The sequence below is a fragment of the Trachurus trachurus genome (genome assembly GCF_905171665.1).
Source record: "Trachurus trachurus genome assembly, chromosome: 15".
Lineage (NCBI taxonomy): Eukaryota > Metazoa > Chordata > Actinopteri > Carangiformes > Carangidae > Trachurus > Trachurus trachurus.
In genome coordinates, this window is record NC_139906.1 from 26376141 (window position 1) to 26393048 (window position 16908).

Genomic DNA, 16908 nt, shown 5'->3' on the forward strand with positions numbered 1-16908 from the left:
TAATATGGTAAACAGGTGTAGCATCATTGAAAAAGTGAGACTCAAGATCCCGTCATAGAGGTCAAAATAGAAAGAATAAAAAATCTATGCAAAATAGTTTCTGTATTTAGAGTCATCAACATGTGTAAATTTGGCAATAATACAGTTCACAAGGTAGTCTATAGGCTATCTTATGTAGGATTTTACAATACTACAATATTACTACAATACTTATGGGGTAAAAGCCAGGCCCTCCTTCAGTTTATGTCCTTTAATTTCAGACTTCCAATAAAACTTGCCTCTAGACACAGCTCTGTTCTTTCTTTGAAAACACTGGCGTATGTGCAGGAAGAGTTTTTGTAAATTCACATTCAAATTCACACAGTTTTTCACAAGTTGAACTTTGGGAATAGCACAAGTTACTGTGTACAGACATGAGACAGCATATTAGTTTCATCGAAGAGACATGGTTGATATCTCTTTCATCATTTATGAAATAATACGGATTGTTGCTAGTGAGAATAGTGCTGTTAAACCTTGTTGGTGCAATCCAGCCTAGAGGCCTACGTATGTCGGACTATGTCTTTTTTCTTTTCTGGGTTGACTGTTTCTTCCACCATGACTGTCTGCTTCTATCATGACTGTTGCTTCTATCATGACATGTGTCATTTTATTGTGAATACTGCACTTTAAGATGTCATTATACCCATCCTATATGACGACCTTATGTCTGATTACATTGTTTGGGTTGAGAACTTTGTTCTATTTATATTATTGTTGTTAATATTGTAATTCTTGTTATTCTATTACATGACAGCCCCTTTTTTTTGGCCTGAGTCCTGGTAAAATATTTTTATAGTGTTTTGATTGTGTGACACAATGTATATTGATCTAGGTCATGGTATTGAGGCTGCTGTGCTGTTCTTTGCTTTTTCTGTTAATTCTGTCACCTGTGAGTTGACAGCTGCATGCTATCCTCTCCTGATCAAGTCATGTGACTGGTAGTATTTAAGATGGCTTCTGTTATCTATCCTTCTGTCTGACGAAGAGCACACCTTCACTGCGTACGTCACTACAATAAATTGATACGCTGAGTCCTGCAGAGTTGCGAGTACCCTTGTTTTTTCTATTTTGCCTATTTTTTGTACTCTGCACCTGCCCGCGCTGGTGTGATGTGTGTGTCTACTCTGGTTTGTTCTTGGACTGGTGGGATGTCACATGACCGTTTAGGCTGCAAGACATCCGCCGAACCGCCGCTGGTCGCAAGCGGTGGCAAGCAAGGGGGCAGTTGTCGGTCTGAGAAGTGAAGCTCACTTCCGCGTTCAAAAAACTGCAATCCCCTCGGCTTCCTCTGGGGGCTGGCTCCAGAAGGGAGCAACTCCAATTGAGCCCCATGTTAAAATTGCCGACTTTACAGCTTAAAAAAACGTATTTACAGCCTGGTACATTTTATTTTTTTGGTCTCAACCGATAGTTTCTACCCCCGTACACACTCTGAGGTGGGTGAATTTTTTTTTAAACTCTACCGTTTTACTGTTTTTAGGTTAAAATTCTGGCCAATTAGGGCACGGAAACGTTGAGTGACAAGTCCGGAGACCGCTGCTTCGAGGCCAGTGGGCGGGTTCTCGGCCGGCTGACCACCGCACCTCTCCAAATATGGCAAGTAAAATCCAAGATGGCGCAGTTCAAACCCCCGTAGTAGCGGCACAAAACAGACTCCCCCAAACCAATGGGTGACGTCACAGGTGCTACGTCCATTCTTTTTACAGTCTATGGTGGCAAGCCAAAGCTGTCGAGGACGCCCATGCAGCCACATCCGCAGGACAGCGCGGGAAACTCGGCCCCTGAGTTGCAGCGCATTACACAGCCTGCTCATTGCCCATTAGCAGTAAAAAACTTTAAACGCATGTGCATTTCTTCACAAATCCTGCCTCAAGTTCCTTTAATTTCCATTTAGCACTTCCACTTAGCTTCTCCATGTTTGCATTTTTTGAGTTGCGTGGAGGCGCTTGAAGTGATGCAACCCACGGGGAGCATACGTCAGTCCGACCACCCAAAAGTCCGATGGCCCATCTCTCCAACTACCCATTAATCCGACTTTTCTAGACTCATTGGGCCGACTGCCCACTGCTCCGACTAAAATAATCCCTATATTGCGACCAGGGCTAAATCCTACCATCCAGAATTCCGATTTTGGACGGGACCGGCTCTGGGTCAGTTTGGAGAGGCTCGAGACGAAGGAGACTCACGGCTTATGTGTTTGCCTCCTTTCTTTTTTTTTTGCCACCGGCTTTCCTGTTTGTGTCATTTTGTGGAGCAGTAAACAACCCAGACCACTTACAGTTTTGATAAATGAGGCCCCAGGCTGCAGCTTCTCCGCGGCTCATCCGCGGCGCTGTCCGTGGTTCTGAAGGTGACAGGTTAACTTGACAAACAAACTGAAACATAGTTCTGTTTGTTTATCATGTGTGTCAGTTTTGTGTGTGACTTGATAGTTTAGTTGATGACTCCCTCATCAAACCGGTGATAGGCGGAAAGAGAAAAAGACACTTCTTCCTCTGCTCCTCCTCCCTCACTCACTCACTCACCTACACACACACACACACACACACACATACACACACACACACACACACACACACACACACACACACACACACAGAGGACATACAGTAGGCTACAGCGATGAAATCACAGAACTTGCGGGGTCGCTACAATATTTTCAGTTGTGCAGTAGGCTATTATTAATAATGAGCGATGAGTGCCATTGCTACGTGGCATGATGCGCACCAGTGTTTGAAGAGCCTGGTTCAGGGGTGCTTCTGGGCCGGATTAGTCGGGCTAATACACTGTCGTAATTACTGGGAGTCGGAGCACTGGGCATACTTAAATCGAGGAAATGGGAGGTCGGATTAATGGACGCAAAAATAAAGAAATGTGTGGTCGGAGAAATGGGAAGTCGGACTTTGGGGTTGTCGGAGAAATGGGAAGTCGGACTAATGGGAGCAAAAATATAGAAATGTATGGTCAGAGAAATGGGTAGTCGGAGAAATAGGAAGTCGGACTGACGTCACGCGCCCGCAACCAGAGCCAGTCTATTGACTTCTGGGCACAGCTCACATTGACGCCGTCCCCTCCACCTCCACCACCACCACAGATGCACAGACCTCAGTGGCTCTACATATGTCCCTGGAAGACAACGAGAGGATGTCAGTGCCGGACATTGTGGAAGACAAGGTCGTTTACACAACACAAAACGCTGCATTGACACACCTCTGCAGTCAGTAATCGTGAAACATAATGATAATGCCATTTTTGGTGTAAAACTATATTTCTCTTACTTTGTAGACTGTGGGTGATTGTATCCAGGAAGTGGGCCCCTACTATGTCGCCGGCTGGATTGTTCGGGTCCTTCAGCAGGAGGACGTAGTACAGGCTTGTCCACAATGCAAGGTACTGCTGTTGGGTCCAAGACATCAAGACCACTATGCCGCAAGTGTGGACCACCCCTTCCTGGAGGCAAAGAAGTACAATGCTGTTGCAAACCTGATGAAACCATCCCAGGGGTTTTTCGCTGCCATCAAACTTTTGGAGGGCGAGTTTGACAGGAACATCAACGCCTTCTGGCCTCACAGGGGCATCACCCAAAACCTGGAGATGACTCTGGAGAGGCTGGGGGCGTTCGACAACCTGTTTAGGCAACACCCCGAGCATGCCATCCTGTTGGGCAAAATAGCTATAAAAAAAATTTGTCATGTGCAGGGTCGGGGGAGAGATCCGGGAGAGGAACAGGAGTCTGCGGAAAGCACAAGGCTCCAAAACAGCCCAGAGAAAGTTGTCGACTTTCACAGCCTAATGGCTCCGGCAGACCTGTTAAGAAACAAAGCCGACTGATGGTGAGTCTAGGATCTTGGTACAAGAACTGTTAAAAAACATGGACATGGTCCAGAATATTAATGTGCTACTTTAGTGATACAGACCGTAGCATGAAGTTGAATAACTTTGTAAGTAGTGTGTGTGTTGATTGTGCTTGTGTGGATGTTTTAAGTTTGCTGGCAATCTGTTTACGCGTTCGTTTTGATTTGTAGATTGTTGATTTGTTCCCAGCCTGTATTATTGGTATCTCATTCCTTACTCAACACCACACGCAAACACACCACCGCACAAATAAATGAATTTGTCAACCAACAAGAAATTATCATTGATTTATTTAAAATAATTTTCCCTCCTTCATACATACCCGTCAACTTTGAGCTTTGAAAAAAGGGAGATGTCCCCGGGACATTAACCCAATTTACAGATTAACTGTTCTATTACTTTTCAGCAACATTACGATAATGGATGAAAAACGACGTGGAGCAGCAAAGCTAGCTAACCACGGCGTTATGCTAATGCTAACGTTAGGCTAAGCAAATAGCAGATAGCCATCCGGCAGCTAAAATCAATGTCGCTGACATTAGCATTGTTCGTGGATTAAAAATATCTTAATCGCTGATGCCCCCCCCCCCCCTTAAAAAAACAACCTCTGAACAGTATTCATATGTAAAATATTTGCGCATTAGGGTTTTTACATTGATTAACCAGAACTCTTCGTCACATGTTTATTCAACCAGAGAGCTCTAACAGCTGATTGCACCCGTGGTCGATGCATTTGCTAAAGAGGAGCAGCAACGCTAGCTAACCAACACGCTAACTTTAGGCTAGGCAAATAGCAGATAGCCAACCGGCAGCTAAAATCAATGTCGCTGACATTAGCATTAATCATGGATTAAAAATAGCTTTATCGCTGATGCCAGTTGCACATGTTTGTAGATTAGTTTTGTTAATATAATATAGGTCTTTTTAAGTTACTCTTCACCGCCGCCGTTAACGTTTCAACCAACTAACGTAGTAGACAACCACCCGGTAATCGGCTGGTAGCTAGAAATCAATGTCGCTGTCATTTGCAATATTCATGGTAAAGAAAAATACCTTTCCTCGATCAGCAGCCGATGTTATCGTTGCCAATGCATAATGCCAAAGTGACCCAAGAATGTCTCCGTAGACGGGCTGGAGACTCGTTGGGCTCTGGGCTCTGAGGTGACTCAAAACTGCTGTAAAGCAGCACTTCTGGCTGTGACGTCATCAAGTTTTTTTGAACGGCTTTTTAGAACAGATAAGTGAACTTAAAAAATCCAATATTCAGCCAAGTGCATTTTATTGCCCCCCCCCCTTTTGAAAATAATATTCAAATTGTTTGACAAAAAATTATTTCCAGAGAAAAGTGGATTTTTAGGGGTGTATCCCCATTGACTCCCATTCATTCTGCACTCGCCTGCGAGCGCCCCCACATGGACAGAGACGTGTACCGAAAACCCGGAAGTTGGACGAGAGTGGCAGTTCTCCTCAATATTAGAAATTCTCTGCCGCAACCCACTTGGTGCACGTTGATTGGTGTCACCTTTGACCCGCCTCATACGGGCTGACCAATGAGGAGAGGGTCTCAGCTCATGGTCACAGTCACAGGCAGGGGCAGGGTTAGAGAGTGAGAGATTATGTTTCTTGTGCCCTCACTGTCCTGGGCCCTTTAGATGTTGTGGACCATTGGACAGTTGTCCAGTTGCCCATATGGTTAATCCAGCCTTGGATATAAATAAAAAATGAATCCAATAGGATACCATATTCACAAAATTGTGGGAGGAAGAAGTTATTATCTCCATTTTATGACCAAAACACAGAGAAGTGATTCCCAGCAGTTGCGGGGTGTTCACAGCTCGGGGACGATCACCGCCTGACGGTGGAGGAAGAATTGTCACAAGACGGCCAAGGCGGCTGAGGCAGACGCGGTGTCTCTGTGCCGCTGTCCTCCATGGTCCTGGTGGACCACCAGTCAGCAAGACTGAGACGCCCCGTCTGCCTTGGCCAACGGACCTCACACTCCGCAGCGGGCAGTCATTTGCATATTCTCCCCGGGACTTTGGGCCTCGGTGGAAACACAGACAACAGCGGGCCACAGGAACCATTTAGTTCCGGGTACAAAAAGGTTCAGGAACTAAAGGTTCCTGGAAACTTCGGTGGCTTTTATGTGTTTTATGTGACTTTAATGTGTCTAAAAGGCAAATCAGGTTTGTCTATCCATTAAAAGGAACAAATGACTTGTGTCCAAGCTGTCTCCATGATTCAGGCTTTCAGACATTCAATGACGGGGTGAGTGTATCTGGAATAAGATCACAATGTTTTAGTGTTTGACAGATGTGACATCAACACTCAGTCAAATACCTTGAAAAGCAAAGGAGAGGCCCCATCCAAACCAGCAGGCGAACACATGTCATCACAGAACAAGCAAGTGTTCCAAACTACAAGAAATATCTGAGGATCAGTGGGAACATGGCTGCTCTATGTAGCTTTGTCAGCAACTACATCACTAGTACTGGGCCACAGAGAATCTCTTCAGAGAACACAGTCTTATTGGCAGGTGGCTTTGAAAATGGTGAGGAGGTCAAGAGGTTTAGCAGTCAGGTGTTGACTGCTTGACATATCTTTACAGCAGCGAACCGTGGACCCAGACCCTGGGCCTTCAATAGGACCATGTAGCAATAAAAAATTAAACATAGCAATAGAAATAATAGCCAGAGCCTTGTCACATGGATGGTCGGCATATTACATGTTTCTTTGCCCTAACTGGCTTCACAACACACAAGGTGATTCTGGAAAAACAGTCATTCAAAGCTGGCTATCATGAATCACTTAGGCTATTTAAAAAAAAAAAAAGAAACTAGCAAATCACACATTCAGTTGTTCAACAACTAAAGATGTATTTTTGATAATGTTTTTGTGTTTGTTTGAGCTTTAGACACAGTTGAATTTCACTGTGGATTTAATATTTCTGCCAAAAGTGGCTATAAAACAAACACCTCCTGAGGTGACATGGGAAAAAGGCACAGGCTCTTTGTAAATGTTCAGCCATTTTTCACTGACCTTAATGGCTATCAAACTACCGGTATATGCAAATTGTAGGTTTACAGTACAAATTCAGTTCTGTGCTGCTGCTGCTGCTGCTGCTGCTGCTGCTGTGGCGCTGGGTCTGTGGGTCTGTGGGGCTTCAGGGCTTCAACAGCAGAACTGACCCAGTCATGTGTTTAATCAGCACCATTTAAACTTCTAATAAATAAATGTGCGCTCCGGCCACAGACTGTAGGCTCCGCTCTTTCCTTACGGTAACTATTCTCTTGATCAGCGTGGTGAAAGCATAGACTGTGTGAAAGACAATCTCGTTGTTGTTGTTGTCACCGTGGCAAAGTGTCGTGTGTGTACAGGGGGGGAAGGGGGGGAAGGGGGGGGGGGGGGCGGGGCGGGGGGGACAGGACCAGCAGGAGGACAAACTATCCTGCGTTTAAATAACATGTCGAAAATATCTGCTTGACAACTCATGGAGCTGGAAGCAGCCCTAAATAAGTAACTACACTTTAACAACAAGCCCAAAAACCCGCAACCCACGACTACCAATATAAGCGACTTCACAGAAAAACAAAGTCACGTAAAACAAAGTCACGTATAATAAGCGGACTTGGCAACCCGCTCCCTCACTATTTTGGCGGCAACGTTGTTCTGCTGGGTATTCGCGAATACCCGGAAGCTGTCGTGATATGGTCCCGCCCACAACTCAGTGGAATATGATTGGCTAAGACACCTGTCAATCTCAAATTCATGCCCACATTGACTTGCATTACACGGGCCTTCAGTCACAGCCACTGAAGGCCCTGCAGGGGGAGTCGATGATTTACTGCCCAGATACCGTTGGAAGAAAAATTGTGATTGGTCCATTTCCCGTTCCATTATATTAACCCATTGTTTCCCAAGAAATATTAGTCCCAACTTTATAACAATTATCTAATATTACTTGTGTGTTGCTCACTGTATAAAATAAATAAATAAAATTTAAATTAAAAATAAAATAAATATATAGTAGTACAATAATTATTTCAATATTTTTTCTTAGGCCTTCACTGAATACCTTGAAGGCCCAGAGGGTTCCCCTCTGCTTTACAGTGACCAGGAGGAAGCTGACACAAGACTGGTGTTGCATGCAATACACCTTGCAGAGGCACATTCTCGTCTCATTTTCAAATGTGATGATACAGATGTACTGGTTTTGCTTGGGTACTATTCAAGGAAAGGGATGTTTGGATCCTCAGAAGTGTTCATGCATATTGCATTCATTGTCCCATTTTGTGAAATTGCTCAGTGTCTTGGAGCAGCTCTTTAGTGTTTACCTGCATGCCATGCCCTCACGTGTTGCAATACCAAAAGCAGCTTGTACAGCAGGCATGCAAACTGGTCAGGGGTGAAAAAGGTGACAAGGGTACGCGGACGTGCGCGCGCGCGGAAAAGTGAATTTCGTAGTTTGTGTTATAAGTGCAACCAGAGGCATTTTGAATTAATAAATACACTACAAAATAACTTACCATATACAAACATTTATTGGTAAACAATAGAAAAAAAACTTCATAAGGATCAACAGTAGGACTATTAATATATATCATTTACAGTTCAACATCATAAAAAAGTTCTTTTTTTTTCTTTTTGGCCTGCACAAGGACCTCACAGGCCCTCTTCAAATCATAACATAAAATAAAATTCACTCAAGCGGTAATTTTTATCGATCGATCAGCTGTGTTTACACAGAGCGATCGATCAGCTGTGTTTACACAGAGCGTGTCGCACTCCAACCGCTGCTGTTTAGGTGGAGTGGGTGCTTGCGTGTAGCGTGTGCTCGCTGTGACTCTGGAGCTGTGTCCCAGCTGCAGCCTGAACTGACACACAGCTTCGGACTCGGATGCTGCGTTAGCTAATGTTACCTTAGCTCGCCGTCATGCCGTGCTCTGACCTGTCTCGTCCTCTTCATGGAGCGTGTTTGATTACATGTAGGACGCTAGAGGGCACCGAGTGCTTTGTTGTGCTCTGTCTTTCAATTCAATGAAACTTTATTGATCGCTAAAATGTTATGGGAACTGTGTGCCGTTGTAAAACCTCACCAGAGGGAACGGAAAAGAACGGAGTAACGCAGCGTTCGGTAACGGAAACGGAGTTACTGATTTTAAAAAAGCAACGCGTTACGTTATTAGTTACTGAAAAAAGGTAACCCAACACTGATCATCAGTCAAATTTTAGCATTTTAGCTTCAGAAGAAACTGTTGATATTAATTATTACCTTGCCGCAATTTCCACCGAGTGGGAGATACGAGGCGGGGGGAGGGAGGGAGAGGGAGAGAAGGGTTCGCCCTCCTCACTTCTGATTGGTGATGGGGCTTCTCTGACACGCCACTCTTGTCAGTCATTTGTTGTCACGAGAAGAGAGTGGCGGCAAATAAATCTGTGGTCCGGGTCTTGTGTTGTTTTGAGGTTCACAGTCCCACTCGCTAGTTGACATGCTCGGCTCGGCCCGAGACCCCCCCCCCCCCCCCCCCCCCCCCCCATCAAATTTTTTCTCCTTGGATCTACGCGATTCAGAAGAATGACCCATTTCGATTTCAAAACGGCGAATTTCGCCGAAAGGTGGCAAGTTTGCATGCCTGGTACAGAATTGGGAAGACCACTGCCTTCACAAGACTGAAGAGATGTCACGATTACAGATTTAGTATATATATATTTTTCCTTAGTTGTAATTTATCTTACTTGCTATGTATATGTTTATGTCGGCATATGTGTGTATGTGTACGTGCACATGCATAGATGTGTGTGTGTGTGTGCGTATATGTAGTATATGTACATTGTTATACTTTTTTCTTCTTTTTTGTTTTACTTTTTATCTTCGTTTTTTTTCTCTCCCCTTTTATAACCCTGTAGAGTGTGGAGGGAATGTCTGTCATTGTTAATTGTTTGTTTATGGGAAAATTAAAAAAAAAAAAAAAAAAAACGATTACAGATTTCCTTGGTATGATTATTGTCAGAGAATTTATCACGATATTATGATAATCACGATTATTATGCGTTAATTGATTTCACAACACTATGAATGTGTAAAATCACATGAACACTCCTTGTCGGTATTAAAGTTTCCTTTATTTCTATAAGGTGTTGGTGAATGAGAAAAGAGAAAATAAATTTCCAGCATCCAGTTGAGCTTTGTTTGGGCTGTTATGACTTATGTTTACTACCAAAATATAATTACAATACTAATTGTATGACTCAATATTTGTAATTGTATATTTAAGTATCTATTTATATAGGACCAATCCTTAATCCCCCAGGAGAATTGTTTAAATTATTTAAGTCATCAATTGTCATCTACAGATGTTACATTTATTTAAATCGTAATCATAATTTGTCTAATTTTATGTGGCCACAAAAATGTGTCATTTATTTTGGTTTGTTTATTTTATGTTTAAATTACAACGACATCAACAAATTAGTAATAAATGAAACGGACATCCCCGACTGTATATTTAGCTTTACTTTGGCGAACAAAGTCGGGTGGTTGTCCCGCAGGTGATGTGCTTTACATGTTGGCAAGCCGTCATCCACGACGACACCCTGGTCATTTTTTCTGTGGCCAAAACATTCCCACACGGCTGATTAACGCGCTTGTTCGGGGGAATAACTCTTCTTCTGACATTTTTTCCCACTTGGACAGGCCTCTCTTCTGCAACTGGCACGGACAGAAAACTAAGCGACACACGTGGGTGTTGTGTAACTTTGTTTTCGTTCCGTTTGAGTTGCGCTTAACTATGTGTGGCAGGATGAAGGAGGGCCCGGGCGGCGGGGGGGTCCGCCCGCTATTCAGACATCCCGCTATTCTGACATGTCTCTATTTAGACATCCCGCTATTACGACATCCCTCTATCTAGACATGCCGGTATTCCGACACTTTTTGGTATCGCTATTCCAACATCTTTTTTTTTTTACACAGCTGCGATACCCAGGCGCGTCTCTCTTTTTTTTCTTTTCAGCATGCCTATTACCGGTTTGATGAGGGAGTGATGTTCTTAATCTCAACAACTAAACTATTGAGTCGCAAAACTGTAAGTAAGCAGTGTAAAACTGCTGCTACTAAATGTTTTGCTTAGGCCTACAGCGAAAAGACACCCAAAATATTTAGACCTTTTTCAGATCCATCAAACTGTGCGTGCACAACTCTCCGCAATTTCTCTTTGATAAATCAAACTGGATCCAAGAATGGTGCGCACGTGAACACACCTCATATTCCGCCCCCGGAATGCCTACACAACCATATATGGTCAGCACGTGCATATTAATTAGCCATGTTCACTCTGTGGAGCGGCTACAAAGTGACAACGGGCAGGGGGGGGGGGCGAGATACATGGCATCGGGCAATAAATCAGTCAGAAAAATGATCTTGCATTTTAATAAGCTACAATAAAAACAAAAACCTCCCAAATCTCAACAAAAGGGAGCAGAAAGAAGAATAATCTTATGTAATCTGCCCCTTTATCCCAGAAAATCTTTTTTTTCTCTTTTACCTATGTTAAAACAATGTAAAGCAGGATTTCCAGGATAGTTACCATTACTTTGAACGCCTTTCCACTACACAGTTATAGCTCTACTGGACTCGGTTTAGGTCATTTTCCATTACAGCTGAGTCCTTCACAGTTCCTCCTCAGGGCCACGTTGTCTCACTCTTTATTCTCTCGTCAGCTCCAACATTCCACTGTCTGACATAGGGCTCTAATTGTCTATTTACAACACAAAACACTAAATTTTCTATCAAATGTCCCATCATTCCGACAATTTTTGCCTCCTATGGTTGGAATGACGGTATTTTTTTTCTTTTTTTAAACATCCTGCCTTTCCGACAATTCCTTTAATAGCATATTTATTTTCCCCAAAAGATTTTGCACCGGTTGGGTTCTCCGCTCTGCTGCGTAATTATTACGCACAACCATGTGGGATCTATCAGCATGTCAGAAGGGAGTCACCTGTTGAGTAACGCACATTTCCTTATAGAAAACCTTGTCGGAATGGTGGGACGTTCGCATGTCGGAGTGGTGGGATGTCGGAATGACAGCATGTAAACGTGGCCAATTAGCCAGGGCGCATGATCAATTGGAGGCATAGTGACAGGACTGTCAACTGTCACATCTCTCCCCCTCTTTTCGCAAGCTCGTCCTTGCCACCCATCAGGAATCCATGGACCCACCACTAGCGCTACATGGATCCTGCCGACAACACCAGGATGTGCAGGACGAAGGAGGGCCCGGGAGGGGTTTGAACCCTAGTCTCCTGGGTAATAGTCATGCGCGCTTCGGTTACATGCTGCTATTCCGACATGCCGCTATTTCGACATTGACTTCTAATTGTCGGAATAGCGGCATTAACATTATTTTTTAAGCGTCCCACTATTCCGACTTTTTTTTTCATTGTCGGAGTAGCGGCACTTTACTATTTTTCAAACATTCCGCTTTTCTGACATTGATTGATTACGTTATAGTCAGACGTGTCTTTCTGATTTTTTTTTATCTGAGACACTGTTTCTCATACACAAATACATAGGCCTATAAGAGAGAAGAAAAAACAAACCCGCCAAGTTTAAAAACACACCGGCAGCCGCTCACACTGATCTGCAGCTACTGAGACTGTTATTCTGTCACCTGAGTTAAGGAGGTGCACGTGTGTTTGGAGCTGACGAGAGAATAAAGAGTGAGACAACGCGGCCCTGAGGAGGAACTGTGAAGGACTCAGCTGTAATGGAAAATGACCTAAACGGAGTCCAGTAGAGCTATAACTGTGTAGTGGAAAGGCGTTCAAAGTAATGGTAACTATCGTCCTGCTTTACATTGTTTTAACATATGTAATCTGCCCCTTTATCCCAGATTTTTTTTTCTTCCTTTTACCTAAGATTATTCTTCTTTCTGCTCCCTTATGTTGAGATTTGGGAGGTTTTTGTTTTTATTGTAGCTTATTAAAATGCAAGATCATTTTTCTGACTGATTTTGCCCGATACCATGTATCTCGCTTTCTCCCCCTGCCCTCCGCCCATTGTCTTTGTTGTCACTTTGTAGCCGCTCCACAGAGCGCACATGGCTAATTAGGGCCCATTCACATGGAGCGTCTTTTGCGCGAGCGTTTCCATTGTTTTCAATGTAACCGCGCGCCTTGCGCGCGCAAAATCCGAAGCGACGCGCCGCGCACGCGGTGCAACGCGCCTTTTTTTCCGTGCGCGTCCGAGGCGCACCGAGATGAAAATATCTCAACTTTTTCGAATGCCGCACGCGCACCGCGTGTCATGTGATCAGAATCAGCTGCACGGACCTGCTTCACCAGCAGCAACAAGCAGCCTGGCTCTCAGTGCTTGCCCGCTTTCAGCAGCTCCCTCTCGGCGAGCGGCAGCTCAGTTCTCCCCTGGTCCAGCCCTGGATCTCTACTCCATAGCTGCCGTAGCAGCAGTGTGATACCAGTACATTTAACCGCATTTTTAACTTTTATTAGACACAAGGTAGGGAGTTCACGTCTCGCCTGCCTCCCTCCTCTCCACACGGCGGTGAGTCCTCCGTTCAAACTGACAGACAGACAGGCAGATCGAGCAGTGAAGCTGCTGAGAGGGTTGCTTAGTAACGGCAGACGCGACCATAGACGCGAGCTCAGAAGCGCTTTGAAAAACGCATGCAAAACACTCCAGCTGGCGTTTTGCATGCGTTTTCAGGCGCTCCATGTGAATGGGGCCTTAATATGCACGTGCTGACCATATATGGTTGTGTCTAGGCATTCTGGGGGCGGAATATGGTGTGCACCATTCTTGGATCCAGTTTGATTTATCAAAGAGCAATTGCGGAGAGTTGTGCACGCACAGTTTAATAGATCTGAAAAAGGTGTAAATATTTTGGGTGTTTTTTCGCCGTAGGCCTAAGCAAAACATTTAGTAGCAGCAGTTTTACACTGCTTACTTACAGTTTTGATAAATGAGGCCCCAGGCCCTAAACCCAGACGCTCACAGATGCAGCTCTCCGCGGCGCTGTCCGTGGTGCTGAAGGTGACAGGTTAACTTGACAAACAAACTGCAGCATAGTTCTGTTTGTTTATCATATGTGTCAGTTTTGTTTGCGACTTGATAGTTGAGTTGTTGAGATTAAGAACATCACTCCCTCATCAAACCGGTGATAGGCATGCTGAAAAGAAAAAAAAGAGAGACGCGCCTGGGTCCTATCGCAGCTGTAAAAAAAAAAAAAGAAAAAGAAAAGAAAAAAAAAGATGACGTGTCGAACTAGCGGTACCAAAAAGTGTCGGAATAGCGGCATGTCTAGATAGAGGGATGTCGTAATAGCGGGATGTCTGAATAGCGGGCGGACCCCGCGCGCTTCGACCAAAGGGAGGCATAGTGACAGGACCAAGGGGGCAGTTGTCGGTCTGAGAAGTGAAGCTCACTTCCGCGTTCAAAAAACTGCAATCCCCTTCAAAATAAATTTCTCCCACTTCATGTTTGTGTCAGTCTGTTTTCAGTCCCATGGGCCTAACTGACCCAGAAGTACACTGTGCTAAATATGTCACAAGAACTTGCACGCGATCTCATCAAGTTTCGCAAGAAAGTTTTGCAGGATCTCAAGAAAACTAGCAAGATCTTGCGAAAATTTAGCAAGATTTCGAGAAAGTTTTGCAGGATCTCGAGAAACTTAATTTTTTTTTTCACCCATGTCACATAAGGGATTCCGTAATAAGCAACTTTGGGCTTGTTCTTCTGTTAAAGCTATAGTGCGTAACTTCTACGTGTCTCTAAATAGTGGCACTCTCGTTCAACTTCCGGTTCTCGAAACACGTCTCTGTCCATGTGGGGGCACTCGCAGGCGAGTGCAGAATGAATGGGAGTCAACGGGGATACACCCCTAAAAATCTACTTTTCTCTCGAAATAATTTTTGGTCAAGTAATTTGAATATTATTTTCAAAAGGGGGGAGCAATAAAATGCACTTGGCTGAATATTGGATTTTTTAAGTTCACTTATCTGTTCTAAAAAGCTGTTCAAAAAAAACTTGATGACGTCACAGCCAGAGGTGCTGCTTTACTGTTTTGTTTTTTTTCCTTTTACAAAATGTAACGTTTCATTCATTTCAGTTCAATATTTTTGAAAAATATAAACAATATTGAAGACACAAATGATACACCAAACTTTAATTGAATTAAACCCAAAATATTTATTGTTGACAAATGAACAACAACTAACAACACTAATGAAACAAGTAAAGACAACTTTATAAATTCAATTCAAACTACTTGCGTGTGTATGTAAATATTTAACTTAAAGACTATTTAAAAACTTTCATATTTAACATTATAAAACTGTACAGCTTTCTTTCACTGTAAAACATATCTTTTGGCTCCACTGTTATGGGGAGGGGGAGAGGGTAGGGAGCAAAGGCATTTAAGGGGTATCGTATGCCACCTTGTTGGCTGGGTTTCTTTTGTTATACCCTCCTCCTCCAGACCTTCCTGGGGCATGCTTCAAATAATCAGCAACAATAGCATTGATACTGTTGTCCGTTGCTGACATGTGTTGTCATTGTTTGATGGCATCTGTAATACAAAATCAATAACACTTTCATTCTAGGAGAGTCATTCTAGGTGGGGGGGGTCTAACTCGGTGTCACCATGTCACCTTTAAGAGACAACCTCAACATTATTCAAATTATTTACAATTATTCTAGGTCCACAAAGAATGAAGAGTGTGGTGATAAATAGCAGTTGGTCCTTAAAGGTAGGGTTGGACTCCACTTTCTCTTCAACTCCCTGATGGAGTCCATCCTATGAAGGAATATATGGGATGTCCTTTTGCCCTGAAGTTCCTTCAGGATGTCCTCAATTTCCAGGAGCTTCTTGAAGTCTTTACGTTGCTTCACGTTAGTTCACGTAAACATATCTGACTATGACACAAGTGATGAAGCCATCCCTTGTTTTAGCACAGAGCCAAATGGAGACCATTATGAACCTGAATGTGATGCTGAAAAATCCACCAAGCTCTGAAATAAAAAGCCCTGACTCTGGGGATGTGTGATGTTGCCTGCTGCATGATGAGGTTGAGCTGATGGGCATAGCAGTGACATTACCTTTTCCAGGGGCACTGATTTTGCTTTGAAAACTGCCATGCAATCACGGTGGCAGGCGGAATTGTCATGGGAGATGATACTTTCCACTTTCATCGACTTACAGCCAACTACGAATGGACTAGCTCGACTCTTTTGATCCTTGGCATGGGAGTGGCAAACAGTACAATACATACCGCCGTCTTACCTTCCGCTGCACTCCACCTGTGGCTCCCCCCATTACTGCAGCCCCATCATGGGTTCCTATCCACCTCTTCATTGTGCTTCCTCACACCAAGCCCGTGCCCTTCATCCAGCTGCATTGCGATGTTAGCTCTGCCTAGCATCGTTAGCTTGACCATGTTCTCTATATGTGCCCTCGTACACTTGTGTACCTTCTCAGATAAATGTTTCATGTCCCAGCTGTAACAGTCCATGCCGTATCTGTCCCAGCCGTTTTGAAGAGCAAACACGCAATATAAAGCATTTACATTACTGCATCCAGCTAGCCGAGCCTTCCTGCTGTACCCATAAACTTTACCTTTCTCGCTGGCTTGTTGGCTAATTTCTATGTTAGGTTGATCAGGGCCTCGCTGTTTTACTTTTTTCCACCAATGTTCTCCTCTCAAATGGATTTTGGAGAAGAGACCGTATTGAATTGGAGGGAAATCCTATATTTTCACTGTCCACATCGTCCATCTGTCACTGTCATCAGATATCCAACCAGGGACGTGCAGTCAGGGGAGGCAGTGCCTGAAGGAATAATTAAATTATTTAGTCAATCTAAGGTTTTTTTTTTTTTTTTAGCTAATTTTTTTTTTTTTTTTCAGATAACTTTACCACAGGTTTAAATGTGTCAGCATTTGGTGATTTTCATAGTCTAATAAACGCGACTCAACTACCTCCGGCCAGGCAGCGGCTGT